This window comes from Eulemur rufifrons, chromosome 1 (assembly GCF_041146395.1).
Source record: "Eulemur rufifrons isolate Redbay chromosome 1, OSU_ERuf_1, whole genome shotgun sequence".
Taxonomy (NCBI): Eukaryota; Metazoa; Chordata; class Mammalia; order Primates; family Lemuridae; genus Eulemur; species Eulemur rufifrons.
Genome location: NC_090983.1, coordinates 58,677,832 through 58,701,991, shown reverse-complemented (window position 1 = coordinate 58,701,991; position 24,160 = coordinate 58,677,832). Strand labels below are relative to the sequence as shown.

At 36.5% G+C, this 24,160-nt stretch overlaps 1 protein-coding gene across 3 annotated transcripts in view; it reads left to right on the top strand.

Moving 5' to 3' along the window:
• The window catches only part of XIRP2 (xin actin binding repeat containing 2), a 265,641-nt gene that overhangs the window by 189,138 nt on the left and 52,343 nt on the right, over positions 1–24,160 (top strand). For 2 of the 3 annotated variants that reach the window (XM_069471811.1, XM_069471801.1), the window contains exon 1: positions 5,508–5,666. The exons of the other annotated variant lie outside the window; for it this stretch is intronic. The gene's annotated coding sequence lies outside the window, so the exon portion shown is untranslated. Of the gene's footprint in view, positions 1–5,507; positions 5,667–24,160 lie in introns of those variants that run through there. 3 annotated transcript variants of the gene reach the window in all.

The following is a 24,160-nucleotide window of genomic DNA, read 5'->3' as shown; positions in this document are numbered from 1 at the left end:
ATTTCACAGACTTTCTAAAGTTCTCTCATTCATTCCAGCTTTTGGTACAAGGGACATGTCTAATCCAAATTATATTTAAAGTTTAGAGCTGTTCCTTTAAACTCTGACAATACTAGTAAAGAATGTTTCTGTTTTTATTTTTTTTACCAGTAGTCCGATCATTAGAAATCATCCTCAAGGTGTACGCCAATAGTGAGTCAAGAGGGTCCACATTTGGCTTATTAGTCAGGTGTTTATAGATCTTTATATGCCCCAGACCATCCCAGTTTATGCTGTTATGTTGCCATAGTTATTAATGGTGCATTGTTCATTCTCAAAAGTTCCCTGGCTTGCCTGATGAATTTGTCATGGTCACTGTACTTAAGACTATGACATATGATTTAAATATGAGTCATATATGCACAAAGACCTTATTCATACTTTATTAATAACATGATGTAATTTTAATGGAATTAAAATTGAATATATGAAAATTATAGTTAATTAAATTCAGCTACAATTCAATTACTAAGACCCTAATTCTACTTGCATGACACCTGAATTGGTCCTACCACCTACAATGTTCAAAGCGGATTGCTAAACCCTAATTGATGGGTTAATATGTCATGTATGCTAGCTAATAATTAAAACTTTTGTATTTATATGTTTGTTCTTTAATTCTAAAAACTGGACCAGTGGAGCCCATCTTTTAAGATGACTGAAATATTGTTGTCCCAGATTTAAAGTTCCCACTCCTCCTTGAGAGTTCACCTTGCCACCATGCATAGGCAAGGCCTTGCTGAGTCTACCTGTTGCAGGCCTATGTGATCCTTTAATCACAGGATTTATTATGTGGAAGAGGTGATTCCTCTCAAAGCATATCTCCCAGTGCACATAATAGTGATTGGATGGAACTTTTAGGTTATACTCAGAACAAATAATATCCCAAATAATCCAAACCTAGAGAGTGAACAGAACTAAATCCAATCCCCACTTTTGCTGATTATATGTATATGTATATGTGTATGTTAAGTGTATATGTTATTATTAAAGGAAATTAAAGGAAAAAGAAAGATTCATTGCTTTTCTTGGAAAGTTTTTATATTAATGAACAAGAAAATGAAAGTGAACCAAATGAATTCCTAGATGATATTGATCTTTTATGTCAAGAATAGTCTTCACCGCCGCTGCAAAAAATGGTAGCACCAGCAAAATCAGAAAAGGGAATAAAGTCAAAATGTCTGATAACCTAGTGCTGAAGCACATAGAATTCTGAAATCTCCTATCTGGATAAACTTTATTTCAGGTTATCAAGAACACCTACAAATGTGGATTTATAAGTGGATCTAAACTCATACATCCCATTCAATCTCAGAAGGAAATCTTTAGCAATAGCATGGCTTTATATGTGTTAGGGGCTCTCTTCCCTTAACTATTCATTATTATAGACTTAGATAAGATATAGATTGCAAGTTGTGAAGAGAGCAACTATACTAGATCCCAAAAGCATGCTGTAATAATGGGGTGGCACTATTGTCATTCATTTAAGGCATAAACTGAACAAATATAAAAATGTAGATGTGGTTTGTGTAACATATTCAAAAAAGACATAGATTTTAATTGGCCGTAGCTATGTGATGCAACAATGTTGCAGTGCTGCCGAAAATCTAGTGGGTACTTTTTGATATTTAATACAAAATATTCAGAATGAAATTTTCCGCCATTTATCTGTCTTCCAGATTATTAATCTTATCTTTTGCTGTCTCCCATCTGCTATTAAATCTTCCATTGATTTCTTAATTTCTGATACTGTATTTTTCAATTCCAGAATGTCCCTTTCATTGTTATTTTGTAATTTTAATTTTCTCATAAAATTCTCCATCTTTTCATATATTTGTATGTTATTTCTTGTATTTTCTTAAATATGCCAAATGTGATGATTTTAGAGTCCTTGTCTGCTACTTCAAATATCTACGACACTTGCTTCCTTTCTGAATATCTTTGGTTATCAGTGACAATGTTCTGTCTCTTTGCATGAAAAGTCAATCATTGTGTATTTAAAACCAAAGCTTCAGATGATGTTACCTTCACCAGAGGTTTGATATTTTCTCTGCTAGGCAGGGTGGAGGGCAGAGATGGGCTGACCACCTTAATTTAGGGTTTCATTGGCAATCCCTGAGATAGATCCTTTTCTCCTCAGCACGGAGACTACAGGAATCTCTGCTTTACTTTTCTGAGGTCTTCAGCTTGGATATTTAGCCTCACACCCTGTAAAGCTTCTGAATTTGGCAAATATCTTGAGAGGGATATTGGCTATGTTTGAATCTACTCAAGTCACCAATTTTATCACTCCAAGCCTGATCAAGTGCCAAAATCTTTCCTGGTTCATCTGTTTCCCATCTGCCAGGGCCAAGACAGAATTCTCAGATTCCAACTAAGCCAAAACTATCAAGCACCTCCAGGGACAAAGCAGTTGTTGCAAATTATTTTGGAGTTAATATCCTTTTCCATTTGAGGGCTTTCGACTGTCACCAGTCGTCTTCAAAGATATTTTCTGTTAAGTATCATGAAAATGTGGGCTATTTCACTTTACTTCTCTGTGTTTGAGCTTACAATTTTATCCTGCTAGCCTGTGAAATTTTGGAACTTAGCAACCATCTTGGGGAGAAAACAGAATTTGAGGTCCCCTTTCTCTCCAGGTTTGTCACTCCAGTCCCATGGAACTGCCAAGGGTCCTGCTGTTTTTCTGTTCACCAGCAGCAGTGGTTTTCCTGACCAAGCCCAGATTCTCAGGCTCTGTCTGCATCCAGAATTGACAAAGACTCCCAGAAATATTCTCATATCTGTAAGGTTCTTGTCTTGCATTGTACACTTTCTGGGTCTTATTGGCTTGGCTGATCTCTGATGTCTTACATATGTTATCTTTGTAATTGATACAGCTTTTCTAACAGTCATCTGTGACAGCAAGAAGAACTTATGTGGGTTTCAGCTGAGTACAAATCAGGTTTTAATAGGTAGAGGTATCTAGGCCCTGTGAAGGTTGAAGCATATTTATGGATTGGATAGGAGGAAAGATTTTTATTATAAGGAATCACTTCATGACTCTTTCAACCTTTAAACCTACCTATTTGTCTATCAACCATCCATCTACCTATTTATCCATCTATCTGTCTTGCTTTCATAATAATTTCACAGTAATTGATTAAATTGCTGTTAAATGAAGACTAAAATTCAGTGTCTGAAACCACTGAAATAATGAATGATTAGAATCAAGGTGCTGATTTTCTCATTGTCTTCATGACTAAAATGAATAAACCAAATTATATAACTAATTAATTTCATAACTGACTTTTTGCTTGAACGTAGGTTAATTTCTGTGTGCTACTATAGATGTAACATTTATTGCTCTTAATCTATTAACAACTATTTAATAATGTTCCACCAAAGTTTCTTTTCCTAACCATTTTTTTCTTTTATTAATGTATAATCATTTGGTTTTTGTACTACTACATACATTTGAAAATTAATAATAAAAATGTGGAAGAATAATTTTAATGTTTGTATATTTAAATCAAATACATTTTGTTCCTGAAAAGGCAGAAACAGAAAGTTGGAAGAAAGTTTATCATGAGTGAAATATAAGGAACAAGTGAAGACATCGATCACTAAAATGGAAAGAAAAAGCAAGGGGTTTTAGAATAAGGAGAGAAGATGAGGAAGTTAGAAGTCAGATCTTTGAGTAACAATATTTCAAAAGAGTAAGACCACCTTAAGCAGCATTAGCAACTATATGCAAATACAAGAATAAAGTTGACTACATTTACATTGTAGGATCCTTTTCCTCATAACTTAAATTGAACTATTGTGATTTTAGGGTTAGTGCCATTTCCTTTTGAACATAGCAAAGTAAAACAATAATGTATTAGGTAAGTATTATGTTAGAGTAAGAGCTATAATAATTATTTTTTTCTATGTTGTCTCATTTAATCTTCACAACAATTTAAAGTTGGCAAACTCATTCCCACTTAGTCACAAATAAGAAAAGTTAAGCTTAGACAACTTATGAAACTTGTCCAGATTGCAGAGTATATTGGTGTCAAAGCTGTGTTGAAATCCTGTGCTCTAAATCAGCATTATCCAATAGAACGTTCAGCAGTGATGGAAACATTCTCTATCTGCACTAACACAGAGCCACTATCCACATGTGGAGACTGAGAACTTGAAATGTGGCTAATGCAACTGAGAAACTAATTTGTAATTTTACCTAATTTTAATCAATTAGAATTTAAATGGCAATATGTGCCTAATAGCTACTATTCTGGATAGCACGACTCTAAATAATTAGACTATACTGGCCCCTGGCCTGAAAACTCTGTGGAATATACAGGAACACAATTTTAGAATTTTTTTCTCAGAATTAATAAACTGAAATATTCTTGGACCAAATTTTGATAGAAACCAATATTGTATAAGGAAAAATGTTTATATATATATATATAGATAGATCTTTATTAGTAAATGCAGCAAATAGCTTACTTCTAAGAAATTTGTATGAAATAAAGTATATACAGGTCAGATACATTCTTTAAGTCAAAGGGCAATTTCTTCTTTCTTTATTTGGATGTACACTTAACAACACACTAGGAAAATAATAGAAGAGAGGAAAGATAGAGGAAGGTCATTATTTTACATTTACTTAGAATGTATTAGATGCTGGCATTATGGAGCTAAATGGCAATCCTAGGTCAGTTCCCCTACTTTCTGCCAGGCCAGGTCGGCAGGGTGTGCTGAGTAAGTAGGGTGGCAGCAAAACACATTTAATAGGACTCTCAGGAGCATGCGAGGTGACTCCTTTTCCATGCCTGCCCTTGCTTATGCCAAATGATTTAAAGCTAATATTAATGGGCAGGAATGGTAGGGTAAGTGTGATCTTTACTCTCTCTAGAATGCCTTCCCACTCTTCTTCATTTTTTTTTTTTAACAGAGTGAACACTACCTTTACTTATATAAACACTAGAGTTGTGTTTTGCTTTATATGTGAAGCCTGAAAAAGCAAACTAATGTTTTACATATCTAAGATCATTTCCTGAAATAAAAACAATGTTTCCCCTCCCTAGAACCCACGTTAATTATGCCATCAGAATAAATTGGAACTTATTCTACCTGTTTTATTTTCACATGCTTGACTCTTAAAAGACTGAAAGTATTAAAACAAATGCAAGTAATTCAAGGGATTTAATCCTTCCTTTTCCTCATCTGTGCCGGTTATTTTGTAGGCTGTTCAAAAGTGCAGATTTGGCTTGGTGGTCACGGTGGCAGAAGGGAATTTGATTGACTGCACATGTGTTAGAGCCATGCATACATTCCCCGGGACACTATGAGGCAGGGTGGCCTCAGAGTCACTCTTCTGAAAAGAGTGGTTGACTCAGGCCCCACCTATACAGAGTTCAGTTCCTAAAAATAGGTGCCAAGTTACATCCTTTGGACTCACAGCTAAAATAAATTCAGCCGTCCCATCTACTCGCTTCATAGACCCTTCAGTGGAGCCGGCCTCCACTCCACCAGTTGCTTTCAGGGGACTGGGAAATTTGCTGTACACAAAACAAAGGAGGAAACTAGTCTACGAAGAACTATAAAGACATATACTATCTCCACGAACTTGGTGTTAAATCCAAACATTGCAAAAGGTATGTATAATATAGTCATCGATACATGTCTGCTTCCAGGGTTGTAAAATGCTCTTGCTGGTTACTTAATGTCAATGAGGACCGTAGGTCAAATTGTAATCAGCATAAAAGAAAATATTCATTTGGATTTTGCTTTTATGGTAATATTTAGCATTGCTTTATATTATAACATTTAGGGCTTCGTATATTAGTCTCTTTGCAAAACAGTATTTTTGTATTTAATATTGAAGTATTAACAGAATGCACCAACTTCTTAAATACCCATGAGTTAAAATTCAACAACTTACAGCTAACAGGGAAAACTGGAAAAAAAAATTAGTTTGTCATTTATGAGCAGAAATTGAACGAATATATTAAAAAAACATAAACTGTACTTCTTGGAATTTGGTGAGGGAAAGGAAGAGTTTAAAATATTTCCAACTGTTGCAGCTTACACGGAGAAATGTATAAAAATTATGCTTTTCCAGCCTTAGTTTGATTTCGTAGTTCTTGCTCCAGCCGTAGCCTCATCTCCTCTGGGAGTATTACTGGAGTGAGATTAAAGAATCAGGTTCTTACATGTTTTGCAGAATTAAGAAAAGCACTGCCAGTTGGATCTGCCAGCCCTAATTATAGTAACTACAACCTTAAACAGAGAGGACTGAGATTTTACTTTAAAGGTATCATGCCCTACATAGTGCTTCAAATGGATTTTTTCTGTCTTCGATTGCCTGTAAACACCTTAATTTGGTCCTGTTGTGCCTTAAGTATTAAGATGTTAGAGACTGAAGTGACTTGGGAGAGGCATTATAACAGAATGTCTTAAGACATCAACTAAAAGCAAGGACACTTTAAGATTACATAATACAGGGTATATATTTAGCCAGCTGGTGCTGAACCAAAAGATATTTTATTTTTTACCGGAGCTCTATTTGGTCACTGATGAGCTATGCGTAGTCTGAATTATTTTAAAATTTCAAGTGCAGGATGCCAAAGGACAAGTGAAATATTTACCTTGCCAACATTCGGAGCCATGAATTTTAATATGAAAGAGCACCTGTTTTGAGTTTTAGAAGATATTATGGAGTGGCAAAAATATTGGGTCAGAAATTAGAAAGTCCTGAATTTTATGCTGAAATATTTCTCTGCTCCTCTGCCTAATCTTTGAATATTTTTCCTCTTGCTATCAACATGTAAACTAACAACTAGATGCATTCTTAAAAGTCAATCAGCATTTCAGATGTCTGCAATATGGCAAAGTGCCAGCTGTCTGGGAAAAATGCAGTCTGGAGTTTGGATTAAATGTTTCTGCTTTCTTCTGGTGTTGGGCATCTTTGAGACACGGCTTACGTCAACCACCTGAAAAAATAAAATTAGGCCTTCTTTAATGATGACAGAGGGCTTTATTTCAGAAAATGTTCATGTCAAGAATGTCAGCTCAGGCCTCATGTCTTTTGTGATTATAGAAGAGGAGAGTGTTGCCTTTCTGCAGCTTTACTTCTGATAAAAAGCTCAGAAAGTTCATGGATAATGTACTGTTGTTTATAGTTTAAAGCTGCCCACTATTCTATCACTTCCAGCCTCTCATCACATTTGAAAAACTTCTGCACATTAGTATTCTTTTTACTTACTTGGTAAAATAATACTTATGATGAAGTAATTTGCAGTTGGACTCTTTTGGTAACTTCAGTACTAGGAACTGATACTTTGTCTCTGTTTCCCAGTCTCTCTTTCTTTCTCTCTTTCTCTATCTCTCTCATACACGCGCGCACATACACACACACACACCTTTGGGTATTAAAAGAGACCATTTTGCAAGGCCTGTGTGATAGCTGGGAGTCATGTCTAGATTGGGGAATCTATAGAGCAGGGCAGACACTTCCTAAGTGCCTGACAGCATAGTTCCAAAATTTTTGATTGAACAATCTGTGGGGGATGAACTTAATTGACATTGCATTGTCATTTTTATTTGCTTCCCACTCCTTCTTTTGAAAGCATTCAAGATACACTTTGAAATTTAATTAAATTGTAATTTGTTTTTCCCTGCTTCTGAAGCGAACACTGGCTCATTCAAATCACAAGTCCATCCCTCACAGAGTGGTAACTTCAGCCTTTTCTGATTCATTAATGACTTTTTTAGAACATTGATATATTCCATATAAGTGCGTGGTCTTTGTAAGACTATGTGATATGTTTGTTGCCTTGTCTGTTTCCTGACACTACTTGTGACATCAAATGTGTCTTTTCCAACACCAACCAATTCTTCAATTAATTCTCTAACACCAAACGGGGTGTCGTATGATTCAATTCAATTCTGACACTAACTCCAGGGCTTAGCAAAAATCCCAGAGGTTAAGTCCCACAAAATTAACCCCCATTTCAGATGGCAGCCCAAATGGGATGCCCAGACTACCAACATTTCTACCAATATTTCTGGTGATTAAGGGGTTCCCATGACTCCTCTTCAGTTCAATAATTCACTGGAATGGCCCACAGAACTCAGAAAGGTATTCTATTTACTATTACTGGTGTAGTATAAAGGGTGCAATTCAGGAACAGACAAATGGAAGAGATGCACAGGGCAAGGTATTGAGAGGTGCAGGGGAGGTGCACAGCCACCTTGCCTTAACTGAACATGCCACCCTCCCAGCACTTCCTATGTTCACCAGTCTGGAAGGTCACTAAATCCTGTCATTTAGGGTATTTATGAAGGTTTCCTTATACAAGGCATGATTGACTAAATCACTGACCATTGCCTATTGAACTCAATCTCCAGCTCCTTTCCTCTTCTCAGAGGTCGAAGGTGGGGCTGAAAGTCCTAACCTTCTAATCACTTGATTGATTTATCTGGCAACCAGCCCCCATTCTGAAGCTACTTCCCCACCCACTACCACACCCCAAACTGCCATGAATCATCTCACTAGCATACAAAAGACACTACCACTCAGGAGAACTCCAAGGATTTCTGTGTCAGAAACTGGGGACAAAGACCAAACTATTTATTTTTTTATTATATCACATATGTTCATAATGTGGCTTTCTCCTTATTTGAAATGCCACCTATGAATTCCAGAGTAAAAATTGCATACTATGTGTTTTACTAATCATTGCAATCCACCCCTTGCAAATTTAACTAACCTATTTTTCCATTTGTACAATATAATCAGTAAGAGCACAAAGAACAATGGCAATTAGACAGTTAGGCAATGAAAACAGCAAAGGTTTTGATTTCTTTAAAAATGTTAAAAATCAACAACTCCAATCCATTATTTGTATCAGTTTTGGTACATCAAACAAAAATGTGGCCATATTTAATGACTCTTAGGAATTTGTGGGCCTAAATAGTGGCATAAAAATAATCTGCCAGTGAGCAGTACAGTAGGGAATCCACATTCCTGGTAGAGAAGTTGTACTTTTTTAAATGTTCTCAGGATAAAAGGAATTTATTACATAGATAACACAAAGAACCTCAGTAACTATTTGGTTTAACTCCTTTAAATTCTAGATTAAGAAAACTGAGACACAGTAATGCTGACTAGTAATTCACATAAGGCACAGAGAACTAGAAACCAACTCTCTTGATTTACATTTGTGTGCAACATGTCATTCTGCAAATCTTTGTGCCATACAACATCAAGCCCACCCCACCCCACCCCACTCCCACCACTTGGGATCCAATTCCAGGTATATCTGTAAAGCCTTATCCTTCCAGCAGTAGCCTTTTGTTACTTTTCATTTTGCATTTCCTGTTACTCTTAAATTAGGACAAATTGTGGAAAAGAAGACCTGATCCACATATTCTGCTAAAACTCAAAAGATGATGATTGGTTTATTTTTTAATTTTACTAAACATTTAAATTTGTTCATCTTTGCTAGATAAGATTCTCACCAACACCCCCCCCCACTTGTCATTGGACACATCACTTGTCACTGCTCTTTTTGGCAAGCCTTCAAGTTGATCTTTGTCTTTCATGTTTTTCTAATTGTACACAGACTATAGCCTTGTGGCTTAGTGAACTGAATGCTTTAGAAATGTCTGGTTGTTCAAAAGTAAATAATTGCCAAATTGCTCCTGGCATATATATGTCTTAAATATAATACTGAAAGAGTTTATTTTGGGAAGTTTCTGTGTTAGTCAAAAATCCAATGGCATCTTCCTCCAAAATCTGAATATATCAGCATGTATATTACTAAACGAATTAAGTTAGTAGTTACCAACATAGAAAAGCTAAAAAAGAAAAAGGAAAAAGGAAAAGAAGCATGTATCACCACTAATTTTAAAAAGCACATTCTGGCATTATTATAAATGGTTTCAAAACGTGTTTTCCATTTAAAGTTTAATAAATATGAATTGAATATAAAATAATGTTCAAATAACAATGGTATTATACTATTTCATCTTATAATTCATAGGAACTTAACTGTATTGAAATAAAATGTAGATAGACCTCACATTATAAAGTTACTGGGTTTTTGACAACTATGAACATTAAATTTTGAACATTTCCCCCATTTGATTGCGTTATAACTTCACAGGTAATTTATTAATATCTCTGTTGATTTTTTTGTTTTGTTTTTAGTAGGCTCTGTCATCATAAGTACTGAGCTTTAGATCATCTAACCAGTAAGCCATTTTGACAAAGAATCAGAAGTTTGTAAACAATTATAGCAATCAAGTGCTCCAGGAAAATAGTGAAAAATCTTTTGTTGTAAAGTTAAGGATCACCCTTTGATTTGCCCTTTTTGTAAGTTGAAATTTTTGAATATGGACTCAAAGGTCACATTATCAATATTCTGGATATTGGAATATTCTGGGAAAGGGACAATATATAGTTAATGTGTTCATATTATTAAAGGTTTGTCAATTCCAGCTACAAGTTTTATGTAAAATTCGCTGTCTCTGCTTCTGTTGCATCCAGAGCCATTTTCCTGGACACTTTATAGGGTAGAAGTCAGCTACTAGGGTAAAGTCCAGCAGTAGTTTCCAATTGGAACACAGGAAATAGGACAGGGGACAGGCAGAGGAAAAGCAACTAGTATCAATCAACACCTTGGTCACCTCCTTCCTTTCTCTGTACCATCTCAGGAAGCTCAGAGTGGGAACAGAACTTCATTAGACTCTTGACTTCTTTAGCAGAAAATATGCTAGTCATCTGAGTCCTGGAGGCCTCAAAAATATTTATTTTTAGGAATGGAACTGTACTAGTGCATGTCCACTTTCAGTCACTGACTCATTCTGGAACGGAAATAGCTTCAAGATTCATCCTCACTTCGTCATCCAGGGCTGGACAACAGCCACAACTTTTACTCTGCAAAATTTCAGAGCCATGATATTCAGAAGTCATGTTTTTATTTAAGAATGCCCTTTTGTTTCTCAAAAGATCTAGTTTAGCTATTGAAGCTGTCGATTCAAAACTACTATTTTCAGTTTCTAATACTCTACCTTTTAAATAGAAGCAATAAGTTACCTCAAGCTTCAGTTTTCCCCTCTTTGGTTTACTTCACCATTTCAATTCTCCTAGTCACAGCTTCTTGACTTTGTCATTATATTATTATCATTTCTTTCAATTATGCTCAATTATCTTCATATATATACACAGATACATATGTATATGAATGTGTATGTGCATATATATATATTCTTTTCTGTAAAGCATTGTGCTGTCTATGCTTTTATATTGTTCTCCATTTCTTTCATACTCTCAAAGTCCATTTGGATGCTCAAAGAATGAGGCTAGTCCTCACATAACAACCAATAACCACAGTAGCATCCATAATGACACCTCTTTTTATTCTTTGTATAACCTTGAGTAGAGAGCCTTACCCAGAATTTTGTAAATATAATTTTTGTATTAAGAAAGTTTCAAGCTAAATAGTAATAATAATTGTAAAAGTTTTCTATAGGATTATTCTTCTAGGGGTAGATATAGAAAAGGAATTACAGGGGTTTATATATATAATTTCATTATTGATACCATCTTTAAACTTTGATCCAACCTAGAAAATTTTCCCAAATGATGTGCTATGTTCTCTCTCTCTCTCCCTTTCTCCTTCCTTATTTTTTATTTCATTTCTATTAACGACTTCTGGAATATTTTCCTTAACCTCAGCATTATAATCATCCTTGAAATGTGTGAAGTGTCCTCAGCTTTCTAGAATCACAAAAACGTCATCTCCTAGAGCCAGAAGAGGTTCCAGATGAGCTCCACATAACACTTTACTGGAAAGTCAGAAATGCTGTCAGTTTAACACTAATTGTTTGAACACAGACATTGGAAACAGACTGCCTTGGTCTGAATTCTGTCTCTGACACTTACCTACTGGTTGGCCGTGGCAAATTAACAACTCTGTGACTCATTTCTTCATCTGAAAATAGAGGTACTAAGAGTAGCTATCTCATAAGGTTGTTTTGTAGAGTAAATAAATTTATATTCATAAATTGACTAAAACATTAGTGCTGGGCATATAGTAAGTGCCATATAAACTTTTGTTATTAATATCACTATTATCATTATTAAAATATGAGACTAATATAATAACCATTATTAATAAATTTCAGGAAGCAAGACAGAAATATAAAGTACTGAGTTACCCTACATGCTGAACATTAAAAATAGCAACACACTGAAAACTTTATCAGGAGGCTGAGGCAGTAGGATCGCTTGAGCCCAGGAGTTTGAGGTTGCTGTGAGCTAGGCTGACTCCACGGCACTCTAGCCTGGCAACAAAGTGAGACTCTGTCTCAAAAAATAAATAAATAAATAAATAAATAAATAGAAACTGTTTAAGAGAGAAAGTTGTGCACCCGATTTAACAGGTTGTTCTCTTGTTAAAGGTGCCCTTCCCTTTCACAGATGCACTCTACAGCTCAAATTAGATTTCTGTCCTCTCTGGTGTTGTAGAAAGGCATCTAGTGCCCCTTTCTATTATAATCATTCCAACATTTGAAATGGGTAAACTTTCTGTTATCCTTGGAGATGTCAACATCACATGACTTCAAAAGAGCAGATTTTTCAACCACCTGCACCCTAACTATCCCAGTCTCTTTTGTGATATAGCAGCTCACCACACTGTGGACTGAGACACCACTTTGACCTAGTTCTTGGACTCTTGAAATATTCTCTCTGAGCAGAGTTTTCTTTCTTAATATGTCTTCCACTCCTCCTTTTCAACTGAAACTGATCTTGACCTTCAGAACATTCTCCACGTTCTCAGCATGTCCCGCTCAGCAGCCCCTTCTGCCCTACTGGCTTCAACTCTCCGTGTCCTATAGTCACTTCTAGTGTCTGAGAAAGGATAGATGAAGAGCTCTCACCCAGGAGGAAAGCACTGGAAGGTGGGTCTGTGGAGACCAGACTGTTTATCATGGAGTCCCAAAGTAGAGAAGGCAAGGAAGAAACCCACAGTTGAACAGAAATAAAAAAATTATAAGTCTGTAGAAGGGTGCAATGCATCAGGTTCAAGGGATGAAATTAAGCCATAAACAGAAAATCAGATCACAAGATCAGAAGTAAGGAGGTCTAGGAGCAAGATAGGATGGAGCCTGTGAGACCAGGGCACACATTTCAGAACAAAGGCCAAGGATGATTCAGGTGTGTTGAAAGCTTCTGACTCTGGGCTTTCAGGGGAAGGTTTGAGAACTTAGAGGAGCTGAGGTAGACCTAATGCCCACTCAGCCTGCAAATTTGAGCAGCGAGCCCTTCCATGGCCCCTGGTTCATGTGTTCCCACATTGTGGGCTAAATCCACTTTACTGAAAGCCAATTCAACATTTTTCCATAATCTGTTATTTTGCTCCAATTTCCAGGCTGCCATGTGTGTGTATGTCTATGTGTTTGCATGTGTGTGGGTGTGTGAGAGAGAGATAAAGGTTGGTGGGTTTGTACATACACTAATACTCATCATTTTATTCACTTTTAACTGACTCCTTATTACTCCTTATCATTAGAGTCATCATTAATTCCTGATAATCCCAGATGTTCTCTATTCTGATACACAACTGAAAAATTCGAGGATGGAATAAGTTTGTGGGTAGCATTTTTTTAAAGCCATGTTGAATTTTAAAAGTTTTGGCAACATAATATTAGGAACTAAACAGTTAACTAGAGATGTACCTTGGGTGTAGTATGGATGAAGCTGAGAGCTGGTGGAGTATGTGTGGTAAGACGAAAAAGGAAGACTGGGATGAAATCCTGAAAACTATACGTGGTTGGATGTCAGGATTTGTGTATGTGTGTGTGTTTGTGTGTGTTTCAGGAGATTGATCACAATAGAGGAGTGTTATTTCTGTGACCAGTCTAAGCCACTCACCAACTCGATGCTCAGGTTTGAGATTTTGTAAAATATGATGCAGAGAGTACTGGAAGGCATCAGCATTTTGAATTCCTCCTTCTATGTTTTTTTGCAATGATAACCAAGTGTAAGGCTTGGTGAGGTTTATAACATTTCCTGAGTCCCTGTACTGCTGGTGAATGGGACTTAGGGCTCAGTGTCACATCTGCTTTGCTTAGCAGGCTTCCAACTCAAGAGTGTACTGGGACACCCTGAAACCTACTGAGGTCTTCTTCCTAGATCCTGCAAAGCAAGGCAGATACTGCTCCTGATTAATCTTTCCTCCAAAGAAAGCATGTGTGTGTGTGTGTGTGTGTGTGTGTGTATGTGTGAGGGTGTTTGCACGTTCTGTCTGTACTTGGCTCATTGGGCTGGGAAGGCTAGTTATTCTCTTCTGGAGTAAAATATGATGGGGACATAAATGTATTTGGAAATTTTTAGCTATAATATTTCTAAATGCTTTCTGCATCTATGTAATAACTGGAGAAATTCTGGCAGAAATTAAATTTGGAAGGAAGCCCAAATTTGACTGGTTTCATTTTCCAAGCAAACATTTTGCACAGTTCTAATTTTCACCTGCTTATGTGGTGCCCTGCTGAGCATTTTGGGTGAAGAGCTGAATCTCGTTGTGGGAGACTTACAGGTTCACAGGCAAGGTATTTATTTTTGCTCTTTCCTGGAAGCTCTAATCCCAACTTTCACATAACTTCTCAGTGTTGCTTAATAACTGCTGTTGCAGAATTTAAAGCTTGTTTTCTACTCTTCAAAAAAAAAAAAAAGTAGAAGACAGAAGGTAACAAAATCCATCAACAGAAACCATGAAAAGATGGGCATTGAATTTTGCAATATTATTCCAAGACAAATTCATTCAATAAATGCTTAATGGGCACCCACTGTTTATGTCATTATGTTAAATGTTAAATACTTGTGAAGCTGGCTATTTTAATCTCAACCATCAGTTTGTGTCTTGGAGATCTAAAAATTTTAGTTCCAAGTAATAATAAAAATTTAATAACCAGTTTTGCAAAAATAATAGGGAAGGCTATGCCACCCACTGTTAGGGAAAGCACGAGCATATCATCCTTGGAAGTGCCTTGTATTTTCCCCAGGCCCACAGGTAAGGAGGCTGTAAGGATCATTTCTGGCCACTGTGTGGTGGCTCACCTTCTGTATTCACAATGTGTCTGTTGACAGTTTGTAAAATGATGAAACTAGGAGAGTCTTTGACTGAAATCATGGTAGATACAGTTATGCAGAGTATTGGAAAATTTAGAGACAGAAACTGATGCTGAGTTGCTGGCAAGTGGTTAATAACCTATAGTTATATCTAAGTGTCTGAAATTTTAAAAATAACTTTTAAAGCAAATAAATGCTTAACTTTGCAGCCTGAGTTTCTTTTCAGGTGAGTTGTCTTAATGTCATGGGAGATCCCACTAAGTTGAAATGACCTGTCCATCTGCCCAAGATTTTGTTGCCTAAAAGGAATAAAGTTTAGGAAAGTAATTCAAACTCCTTTAAAGCTGCAAAAGCCTAGTTTCATATGGAATTTTACAAAGAAGCCCAATGTATAATGATTTTTAAATTTCTTTTTATAATCATCACCCCTAACTTCTATTGCACTTGAATTTAAATACCATCGGTTAAGGAAAACTTGTTTGCAAGTATAGATTCTTTGTTGTTCACAGATGTTATTGTCGTAGAGTACATGGAAAAGAGCAGGCTCCAATCTGAATAACATTTAAAAGCTGATTTTTATACTTTGCCCTTTAAAAACAGATATAAAATAAGCATTATAAACTGAGTTCTTCCACTTATGGTGCACTTAACTGATTAGGTTTTGAATCTGAGGGAAAAGAAACAAAGGCCAGTGCCAAATTTTTAAAGATAAATAACTGTGAATAAATTAAGAGATGATGATACTGACTAACTATGCGCTCCATGTGCATCATAAGCAGTGAAGACTATTAAATTACTTCCACTCTTCAGACTGTCTCTAGCACTAGCATATCATTAGGAATATGACATCATCTCTTTCTTTTGAAATTACATGCTTCGTTTATATGCAAAGGGTATTTGGGTCATGTTACTGGTTACAAGGGAGAGTAACCCAGAAATTTAAAACAACTATGATTAATATGCTAAAGTTCCTAATGGATAAAGTAGAAAGTGTGCAAGAACAGATGGGCAATGTAAGCAGAGAGATGAAAATTCTAATAGAGAACCCAAAAGGTACGCTAGAGATTAAAAGCACTGTAACAAAAATGAGGAATGCCTTTGATGGGCTTATTGAAAGACTGGACACAGCTAAGAAAAGTATCTCTCAGTTGACGATATCTCAATAGAAACCACCCAAATTCATTGATTCAGAGTTTTGATACAATAAATCTAGTATAGCTTTAATTTATAAACATCCCTGTTCTAAATTAAAAAAAAAAAAAAAACTTGTTTAAAATGTGTATAGGATTATCCAGTGTCCCCTACAATTATGGATGAAGAGTAATCAGAAAGAAGTTGTGACAGTACAAATATTTGGACAAGATGCCAATTATCTCTTAATTTAGAGCCTAAAGCCTGGTTAAAAAAAAAAAAATATTCTACATGTTTTCTTAACATTTCTCTGTAACATTCAGCAGTTTTATCTTCCTACCCAAGATTAAGTGATTAAAGATAACATTGTTTTGAAACTCTTAAAGGCTTTATGTAGAATTATTCGAAGTACATCGCTGCTCTGAAAGAGTGAATTTACTTCCAGAAGAGTAGGTTTTTCAACAAGCAATGTTGCATTATTTAAGCATTTTCACTTTTCTCCCTGATTGCTTAGCTTTCCAAATAATGCTCAGTAAAGAAAGCATGTGGAATTAATGAGGTTTTCTTTCTTTGATCAATTCTGTCAGTCATTAAGTTCAAAAGTAAACAAATATCAAAGTATGCTGCTGTTTGTGGACTTAGGCAGAGAAAGCATTTTAAACAAAGACTTACTTAAGATCATTGAAAAGAGTTTCTGTAAATTCAGGGACTGATTTCTCTAAGACAAAAGTTGGATTGAATTAAATACATTTTATTAGTTAAAGAAAAAGTGTGATTGGTAGAATAAAAGCTGCCACATCACCTATTTCCAAGCTGGTGAAAGTTAGAATTTGATGATTTGGGCTTTCTTTTAATATCATTTTTCAGAATAAATTTCAGATGCTGACCTTAACAGAGAGGTGGAAGTTGGCAAGAGGGTGAAGAATCAGGAAATTCCTAAAAACAGATCCAAAAGTCTCTGGGTCCTCCAGAATGCTTTTAGCACAAAAATTATTTAGTTGGTAAATAATTAACTTTCCTACCTCTGTCTACACTGAAACAACTTAAAGACGAGCATGCCAGGAAGATGTGTTTCAAAGCTGCAAATTATTAGAGATTCATCTCCATCACATTACTGCTGCTAGTTTCTTGTTCTGTTGAATGCCAACAGCATACTTTGAGCTAAACAAAACAGTTCAGTACACATGAACTAGCTTCATATGGAATTTTTCAAAGCCTACGAGAGACAAATGTTGATCATTTTAGGAAAAGACAGATTTTATTTAAGCTAGTATGCATGAGTCATTCAGCTACCAGTGAACTGCTTTGACCCCAGAATGAAATCACTTTCTGTGTTTTCTGGAGGCCCTGATGATGGTTTTAGGGGTACTGGTGGATGTTTTAAGCAGTGTTGCAGAAACATGCACATTTGCTGTTACTCAGACTGAGCTTGATCGCTGTCTCTCCAAGGCTGAGGAGGTGAGCTGCTTGCTTGCTGTTTCTCAAGTTTGCATTTCTAGCCTAGAAAACCGGAAAGAAGATGAAATTCTCCTCACAAGGGCACTGGCCCCACTAACTTAGCCGCACATAAAGGAGGATTTGGAGAGCTGAGAATCACAGGGTTTGGGAAAAGAAAAAGCAGAAATGAAGCAGTAGGAATGAAAAGAGAATACATTAGGAAATAAAGGGTGAGGAAAAAAAGTTACATCAAAGAGGCAGCAACTCAGTAAGAGATAAAATAATGTAGAATGATGTGAAATTTTGAAATTTTCTAGAACAGAGCCTTTAGGAAGAATGATATGGAAATTAATTTAAGAGAAGGAATACTCAAATAGAAAGAATGTCCATATTTAAACTAAACAAATATAACAGTACCTTTTTATTTATGGGTTTTCTTCACAATATAAAGCTTTGCAACATGTTTGTAGAGCAACAGTAGAATGAATCATGGATGAGGGATACAGGTTCCTTTGCTATACCTTTAGGTAGCCTCAAGGGCAGCAGGAACTTACAGAGTGGCCTCGCCATCATCACCTGGGCTGGTCCACACCAGGGGTCACTGTGCCAGGCCCACTGCTCAGAGGTCTCCTAGGAAATTTCAAAAGTGAGTAATTTTGCATGATGGTTTTGTGATTTTTAGCTAAAATACATAGAGCAGGGAAAAACAAGAGAAACCATTTGAGGAGGTGGGTTGAAGGGAAAGCAGACCTCTCCCAAAAGTGTGATATACTAGGATGGTTTTCATAAACTTTACATTTTCAGAGGACTGTCATGTTGGTTACTGGTGAAAGCTTGGTGGTTCATTACCCAGTGCCAAAAACACAGATCAATCAACACTCTGAGTATCATAGACCCTGACTTAGTAATTTTTCCTCTTTTATATTGTTTTCTCTGTCACTATGAACATGTGAGTAGGACTGTGCCACCTGCCTTGTCACAATCCCCTCTAGTAATTATCTGTTCTTTCATGACGTGTTGTGTTCTCCTTGTTTCAGGCAACATGGTGGACACCTGGCTTAAAAGGGGAACTAGATATCCTGGGAGAAGGCTTTGGTTCAGATGGGCCAGTCAAGTCCCATCCGAGCTACTTACTAGTTCTGAGATTTGGGAAAATGTCATCACTTTTCAGACTCTCCATCTATGAACTCTTACTGGATAGTAAGACCTGGGATATATAATGACAGCTAGGGTAGTTGGAAGCTAGTGAGCATTTATTATTTACTATGTGCAAGATACTATGTAAAACTCTATACTTTTATAAGATCTCATTCACTCTTCACAGGCATCCATTTAGGTGTGTTCTCTTAATAATTCTCATTAAACAGGTAAGAGAGGTTAAGCAAGTTGCTTAAAGTCAAACAGTTAAGTGTCAGAGACAGAACAGCGATTAGGCTCTTTGTGTCCAGAGCTGGTGGTTAGACCCCTCGGGGGTCTGCCTCCTCAAGCAGAAAGTGCCCAAGACAGAGGTCGATGGAAAACAGGTTTACAAACCTGTTCTGGAGGAACTTGCATCCTGGTGGAACATGAGGGAAGTGGGGAGAACAGAGGGGCACACAGATACAGTAAAGAGTGATAATGTAATACAAATAGAAGTCTAATTTCAAAATATTGGGGGAGCCCAGCAGAGGAAGCCACTCTCTGCCTGGGTTCATGGGGAAAATCAAAAGAGAAACGGAGCCACTATGCAACTACATGTAAGTGACATTTCTACCCCTTCAAGTCTGATTGGACTTTATCCATTTTAATCTATTTTCATCCCTCCACAAATAAATGTGGTTGGGGGGTGGTATGTGAAGCGTGTGCCACCAAGTTCCCCAAGACACCCTGCATAAGCAGGGCCCCACTCGGAGTGTCTGCACACAAGCCAGATCCCGCAGCAGGGCCGGCCATCTGGGAACGTGTTTCTTCCAGAAGTCAGCATTGAAATGATTCAACCTGTTGTATTTCTCTTTTTAGAGATAAGGTCAGAACAACCTGTATTTTCTGAAGACGTCTCTGGTGTTTTTCTTTTTTCCTGTCTTTTCAAGGGGTGTATGAACAAATATAATGGTGATTAATTTGTCCCCAGCCCTGACTACTGTGCCAGGTCAACAGCAGATTGGAAGCAGATGTTTACTGAATGTATGACTAAAGCCCTAAGAGGAACGTGTACTAGACACCCTCAAGGTATACCTGGGATGCATATTTAAACAAGGGGACACTTGGATGAAAGCATGACACCACCTCCCATGCCCCAGCAGATCACTGGGAAGAAAGGCCAGAGGCCCTGCTTCATGCTTTCCTTCCCTTACAGTCAAGTTCACTCCTTTCCCTGTTCACTTGGGTCTACACCTAACCCTTCTCAAGCTTGATCCCTGTGATACACAAAGCAACATAGCTAAAGAATGGGATTTCTAATTCTAAACTCAAGCTTATAAGAATGAAAAAGGAGCCACTTGTAGCTGTGGAAATTCAGCTTATTGGTTTCCCTTTGATTTATCCCTGGAGTACACTGAAATCAATGTCTAAAAAGTTATTTATGTGCAGATATTCAGGAAACAGAAAAGAGGATTCATACCCTTAATTAAAAATTTACCTCGGCCGGGCGCGGTGGCTCACGCCTGTAATCCTAGCACTCTGGGAGGCCAAGGCGGGTGGATCATTTGAGCTCAGGAGTTTGAGACCAGCCGGAGCAAAAGCGAGACCCTGTCTCTGCCAAAAATTGAAAGAAATTATATAGACAGGTAAAAATATATATAGAAAAATTAGCCAGGCATGGTGGCACATACCTGTAGTCCCAGCTATTGGGGAGGGTGAGGCAGGAGGATCACTTGATCCCAGGAGTTTGAGGTTGCTGTGAGGTAGGCTGATGCCACGACACTCTAGCCAGGGCAAAAGAGTGAGACTCTGTCTCAAAATGAAAAAAAAAAAAAAATTACCTTGAAATAAAAACATTAAATTTAAACGAAAATATATTTACATAGAGATTTTATAAAGTTGAAAACCTTGTATGCAGAAATACTTGAACTCAATTTCAGGATCAGCCACTTACTATATGATATTGTTTTTGGAGCATTACTTCCTCATCAGTAAAATGGGACTAAACCACCCATCAGATATGGCTGTTATGAGAATTAATGGGATAATACATGTGCAATGATTAACATGCAATAGGTATTCATTAACTGATAACTATCATTATTATAATGTAACATAAGTCTGATTGTGCTAGGGAAATGTCCAACAAGAGACTTATGCTGTAAAAATATGCATCATCTACAGGCTTTTAATGGTTCTAATTTATTTGACCATTTCAGTGAAATTTAATTCATTTTATTCAATTATTGATTTTTTTAACTGGCCAATTCTCTAAGCTAAGCAATTAATTAAAAAATGTTTAATAGCAAGTATGATTAGATTTTCAAATATGCCCAAACTAGCAATATTTTTAGATTAATGATTATCTAATTTCTGATTAAATTCTGTTCATTCATAACTACTGCAGTATCAAAAGTACTTCCTGTGAGGTGATGGGTGCAGAAAACAGAGGAACAAGAAGTGACTACAATTAGAAATGGCAGTCCTGTTACTCAAAAGAGATTAGAATCTAAATGGATATTTAAACTGGGTTTTACCTATAGGTGGGCAGACATTTCTTCTTTGGGGCATGAAAGGTAATGGCAAAGATGGCTCCATCATATAGTGATTTGTATATATACATCTGTGCAATTTGGGGGGAGCTGGAACTGAAGCATACTTTAAAAAGTATCTGGTGTACAGCAATTTCTGACCTGGACAGATAGGTGTACTTGTAATGAATGCTTGTTAGTTTCTCATTGCTGCTGTAAAAAATTACCACAACTACAATGGATTACAACAGCACTAATCTATTCTACTACAGTTCTGGAGATCCAAAGTCCAAAATGGGTTTCACTGGGAGGAAATTAAGGTGTTAGCTGGGCCAAGCCCCCTCAAGAAGTTCTAGTGGAGAATCTGTTTTCGTTGCCTTTTCCAGCTTCCCTAAACTGATAGTATTCCTTGATTCATAGAATTTACATCCACCTTCAAAGCCACAATCTGCAAATAACTCTCTCTCTCTTTTTCTCTCTTTCTTTGTCTCCCTCCTTTCTTTCTGTTTCTTTCTTTCTTTCTTTCTTTCTTTCTTTCTTTCTTTATTTCCTGTTTCTGTCATTGTTTTTCCTTTCTGACTCTAACTCTCCTGCCTGCCTCTTTCACTTAAGAGGACCCTTGTAAGTACCTTGAACCTACCTCGACAATCCAGGTTAATCTTCTATCTTGAGCTCCTTAACTTTGTAAATCTGAAAAATCCCTTTTTCAATGTAAGGTAATATATTCACAGGTTCTGGGAATCAGAATATGAACATCTTTGAGAGACCAGTATTTTGCCTACCTCAATGTTGAATCTTGTCTTCTTCGTCTAACAGGCAACTGGATTTAAAGGATTCTTTCAGTATCTGATGTACTAGGAGAATACCAGTTTTCAGAAAGAGTTAGTCAAAAAGCAAGAACTAACCCTTTGTATTATCGTGACAGATCTGCTTTTTTTTATTTAAATTTATTTATGCTTTTGGTAATGTATAAAGCATGGTAATCAGATGAATGGATTGATCTGGGGACAATTACACGAGTACATGCAATAACACAATGCATTTTGGGTAAATAAGATCATAGGGAGGTTAGTTTCAGGAGCAGAATTGGCGTCACTGTGTTCATATGCTGGAAGGATGCCACAGATGGTTTTTGTGCTGTCATGGCATATACTTCCATTAATTTTATTCCTCTGCCCTTCCTCTTCATGTATTTTTAAGAACTGTGAATTAATGCAGGACTGTGCTGTACACTTGCTCTTTCATTTTATTCTCTATCTATTGCTTGGTTTTATAATATTCAAATGAGGCTAAGAATATATAAAACTCAAATTGATTACAAATTTGACTTGGCGGCAGCATTCTGAATGTTTAAAAGAGATGAATTTTATTATTAGCTGAGGGATTTGCAAATATTAAGAATTATAGAAAAATTTATTCTTGCTAATGGCTCTGAGCCTATGATATATGTATCAGTATGATATCCTGCACACAAATCCAAGCTGGGTTATAGATCATATATTTAGCTTTGATAGAATTTAGTTCATCACTTTCCCAATTTAGTTCTAAATCAATTTTCTGAGAATGAAGCAGTTGACTTCTTTATAATCCATCCAGAATAAAATAGCAAGCCTATGGATGTGTCACCTGAAGTGTGCTTACCTTCTTGAAGATGGTATCTGTGATTGCTTCAGTTTTGCAGGCATCCTTGTGACTTGCCAGCACAGTCTGCTTGGGTCTTTTTGTTTGTTTCGTTACACATATAAATCACATATGGTGAAGTCTGGGCTTTTAGTGTACCCATTAACCAAATAGTACATATTGTACCCAATAGGAAACTTTTCATCCCTCCCTCCTCTCTCACCTTCCCCCCCTTTTGAGTCTTGAATGTCCATTATGCTACTCTGTGTGACCATGCATAGCCATAGGATAGCTCCCACCCAAGTGAGAACATGCAATATTTTTTTTCTGTTCCTGATTTACTTTACTTAGGATAATGGCCTGCAGTTGCATTCAAATTACTGCAGAAAGCATTATTTCATTCTTTTTAATGGCTAAGTAGGATTACATGATATATATCTACACCACATTTTCTTTATCCACTCATCAGTTGATGGGCACTTAGGTTGATTCCGTATCATTGTGATTATGAATTATACTACAATAAACATACAAGTGAAGGTATCTTTTTGATTAATTATTACCTTTCCTTTGGGTAGATACCCAGTAATAGGATTACTGAATCAAATGGTAGGTCTACTTTGAGTTCTTTGAGAAATCACCCACTGATTTCCATCAAGATTGTACTAATTTACCTTGCCACTCAGTGTAAAAGTATACTCTTTTAGCCATATCCATATCAACATCTATTGCTTTTTGACTTTTTAGTAATGACCATTTTAACCAGAGTATGATGGTATCTCATGGTTTTAATTTGCATTTCCCTGACAATTAGTGATGTTGAACATTTTTTCATATGCTTATTGGTCATTTGCATATCTTCTTTTGAAAATGCCTGCTCTTGTCATTTGCTCATTTTTTAATGGGGTTGTTTTTTCTTGTTGAGTTGTTTGAATTCTTCCTTGTAGATTCTGAATATTAGTCCTTTGTCACACACATAGTTTGTAAATATTTTCTCCCATACTGTCGGATGTCTATTTGCTGTGTTGATTATTTCTTTGGCTATGAAGAAGGTTTTAATTTAATTAAGTTCCATTTGTTTATTTTTATCTTTGTTGGATTTGCTTTTGAGGTCTTAGTCATAAATTCTTTGCCTAGGCCAATGCCCAGAGAGTTTTTCCCAGGTTTTCTC